General features: G+C 45.0%; 1 protein-coding gene across 1 annotated transcript in view; it reads right to left on the reverse strand.

The window, feature by feature from the left end:
- Positions 1–4,105, reverse strand: part of Ccz1 (CCZ1 homolog, vacuolar protein trafficking and biogenesis associated) — a 30,664-nt gene that overhangs the window by 18,799 nt on the left and 7,760 nt on the right. The gene's annotated exons all lie outside the window — the stretch shown is intronic.

The raw sequence follows: 4,105 nt of genomic DNA on the forward strand, positions 1-4,105 counted from the left end.
AAAAAAAAGGAGAAGAAGAAGAAGAAGAAGAAGAAGAAGAAGAAGAAGGAGGAGGAGGAGGAGGAGGATGGCTTGAGAATGATAGCACCAGAGTGACTTATTATGGTTATTAAAGTGAGAAACGTTTCAAGATGGCCCACAGGCTAAAAGTGCTTGCCACACACCTGAGGACTGGAGTTCAGATCCCTAGCTTGTGTAGAAAGTCAAGTGGGCATGGGCTTCCCAACTGGGGGAAACAGAGACATGGGACTCCTGGAGCAAGTTGGCCAGGTACACTTGCTGAAATGATGACCTCTGGGAGAGGCCTTGACTCAACACATGAAAAAAATGAGAAAGACACCCAAAATCAAGCCCAGGCTACATTCACACCAATAACTAAAAGTTAAATAAACAATACAGAAACAGGGATGAGAGAGGTAGTGGTTTGAATGAGAACGGTCTCCACTGGCTCATATACTTGAATGCTAGTTTGTGGGACAATTTTGAAATTTTGAGAAGGATTAGGAGGTGTGGCCTTGTTGGAGGACATCTGTCACTGGGGTTGACCCTTGAGGCTTCAAAACCCCATCCCAGACCCAGCTCTTTCTGGACTCTCTCTCTCTCTACCTGCTGCTTGTGGATCAGATGTGAGCTCTCACTACTACTCCAGTACCACGCTTGCCAGCCTGTTACCATGCTCCCTACCACAGGGGTCATAGAGTCACACTGGGAAACTGTAAGCAAACCCAATTAGATGCTTTCTTCTATAAACTGCCTTGGCCATGGTATCTCTCCATGGCAACAGAACAGCAATTAAGACAAGAGGTATTTTCAGGAAAAAAAAAAAAAACCTGAGAATTACAACTTGAACATAAACTGAATCTTGCAGATGCTGTGGCAAGTGAAACAAAACCCGAACTGGTTTCAGCTAGTTAGTTTCAGCTCTTGGGAGGTATCACATTCGTGTGACTGAATCGATGTGGCAGCTGTGTTAGTCACTGTTCTCTTGCTGTGAAAAGACACGAAGACCAGAGCCCCTGGGACCCACTTGGGCTTTCATTGTTGTTTTTATGGTTTTTCGAGACAGGGTTTCTTTCTATGTAGCCTGAACTGTCCTGGATCTCACTCTATAGACCAGATCTGAGAGATAGGCCTGCCTCTGCCTCCTGAGTCCTGGGATTAAAGGCCTCAGCCACCACTTTTGAAACTCCAAAGCCCATCCCCCTGCACACACTTCCTCCAGCAAGACCACACCTCCTAATCTTTTCAAATAGTGCCTCCCAATTTCTATCTTACTTAGGGTTTTACTGCTGTGAGAAGACACCATGACCAAGGCAACTGTTAAAAGAACAACATTTAATTGGGGCTAGCTTTCAGGCTCAGCGGTACAGTCCACTGACATCAAGGTAGGAGCATGGCAGCATCCAGGCAGGCATGATGCAGGAGGAGCAGAGAACTCTACATGCTCATCTGAGGGTTGCTAGCAGAACACCAGCTTTCTATTTTCTGACTCTCTCTCTCTGCCTAAGCTTGGTTTTCCTGGAACTTGCTCTGTAGATTGACCTTGAACTCAAAGATCTTCATGGCTCTGTTTCCCGTAATGCTGGGATTAAAGGCTTGTACCACCATACTTGGGTTTAAGCTTTTCATCATCTAGACCCAGGCTAACCTCAAACTCAAAGATCTGTTTGGCTTTGTCTCCCAGGAATGAAAGGTGTGCATACCACCATGCCTGGATCTAACTTTAGCTGGGTAGAATCTTGCTCCCAAATTCCTTAATCTGTTATCTCCTAGAACATAGGATTCAGTTCCATTTCACTTCCTGGTGCCCCTTTAATACTATAACCATATATTTTATATTTTTCCTTTCTAAGCTTGCTACGCTTGTTCAAAACACTCTTCATGAGACTTAACCAGAGAACAAAGTCTCTGCTGGGCTTTTCTGAAACTCCGTTCATCAATACAATTAATATAAATCTCTTTGCCTTAGACTCAGGCAGACTCTTCAGACAAGGGCAAAAAGCAGCCACATTGTTCACCAAAATACGACAAACAGTCTCTAGGCCACACACTGAAACCTCTTGGGCCAGGTCTGCACAGTTCCAATCCTACTCAGCAACAAAGCCTTCCATATTCCTCCTAGGATAGCCCACTAAGCCCTATTTAAAGCATTCCACAGCTTTCCAAATCCAAAGTCCCAAACTCCACATTCTTCCAAACAAAAGCATGGTCAGGCCTATCACAGAAATACCCCCGTCCCTGGTACCAACTTCTGTCTTCTGTGTTCAAATCTATAAGCCTATGGGAACCATTCACATTCAAATCTCCAGAAGCCCAAAGTCTTCTCCCCAAGTTAGTATGTCTGCGGCCTCTTAGGACATCAGAACCAACACAGGCTGAGGTGACATTGCATATCTGTTATCTCAACACTTTGGGAGGCTGAGATAGGAGGGTTACTATGAATCTGAGGTAAGTATAGGCTAGCCAGGAAAATCCTATCTCAAAATAAAAAGAGAAGTGTGCGTGTGTGTGTGCGTACGTGTATGCATGTGTGCACCTGTGTGTGTGTAATAAACATGCAACTCTGGTAATTGTTTAAATATTTGTACTCTAACCCACCCACACAGTAAGACAGCCTTTGAAGTAAGCCCTCCCTATGACACACACAGATGTACAAGATTAAGCTGAGACACATCTGGGATCTGCTTCCAGGAGCCCTGGAAGGAGGCAGGATGCTCTGTTCCAACAGGCTAGATCACAAGCCTGAGGATCTCCTCACTGCTCTGGGTTTGCATTAACAATTCTCAGGTTCTCTGCTACATTCAAGGTCTGGATTTTATAAAAAAACAAACTAACAAATCTGGAGGCCAGCGAGATGGCTCAGTGGCCAAGAGCTCATACTGCTCGTGCAGAGGAGTGGGGTTTGGTTCCCAGCACCCCTAGGGGACAATTGGAGCTCATAGTTTCAAGGAATCAGACATCCTCTTCTGGTCTTTATGAACACTTCACTCATGTGCACATACCCACACACAGACATACACATACAACTAAAAATATAAATGATAAATTGGGGCTGGAAAGAGGGCTCAGTGGTTAAGAGCACTGGCCCAGATTCAGTTCCCAGCGCCTACCACAAGGCAGCTCACAACTGCTTGTAACTCCAGGTCGAGGGCATCTAAAACCCTCACACAGATATACATACAGGCAAAACATCAATGCAATATATGTCACTGTACTGACTGGTTTTGTGTGTCAACTTGACACAGGCTGGAGTTATCACAGAGAAAGGAGCTTCACTTGGGGAAGTGCCTCCATGAGATCCAGCTGTGGGGCATTTTCTCAATTAGTGATCAAGGGGGTAGGGCCCATTGTGGGTGGTGCCATCCCTGGGCTGGAAGTCTTGGGTTCTATAAGAGAGCAGGCTGAGCAAGCCAGGGGAAGCAAGCCAGTAAGGAACATCCCTCCATGGCCTCTGCATCAGCTCCTGCTTCCTGACCTGCTTGAGTTCCAGTCCTGACTTCCTCTGGTGATCAACAACAATGTGGAAGTAAGCTAAATAAACCCTTTCCTCCCCAACTTGCTTCTTGGTCATGATGTTTGTGCAGGAATAGAAACCCTGACTAAGAAAGTCACATATATAATAAGATATATATATATGTATATATATATATACACACACACATATATATATATTATATAATATATATACATGACATAACACATATGTATAATATATATCATATATATACCATATCTATCTATCTATCTATATCTATCTATCTATCTATTTTTATATCTTTAAGAATAAATTTAAAAACAAGTTTTTCTGCCTCTGTATTGTTCTGTAACATTTCCCCTGTGGTGCTGGGGATCGACCAAGTTCTTATCCAAACCAGGTAAGTGTTCAGCCACCCCAACACCCAGAGGAAGCTCCACTCCCAGGCGCACTGACACACCTGGGACCAGAGGTGAGCAGGAACCAACACCTGACCCAACACTGGGAGTAACTGGAACCAGCGGGACCAGGCACACAGGAACTCCGCCAGCCCAGTGACTCCGGTTCCTTCCGTGTCTGTCTGGGTTAGTGTTCTGAGCAGACCTTGGGCACAAGCTCTGCAGCCAGTCC

This window comes from Mastomys coucha, unplaced genomic scaffold (genome assembly GCF_008632895.1).
Source record: "Mastomys coucha isolate ucsf_1 unplaced genomic scaffold, UCSF_Mcou_1 pScaffold22, whole genome shotgun sequence".
In the NCBI taxonomy this organism is placed as follows: domain Eukaryota; kingdom Metazoa; phylum Chordata; class Mammalia; order Rodentia; family Muridae; genus Mastomys; species Mastomys coucha.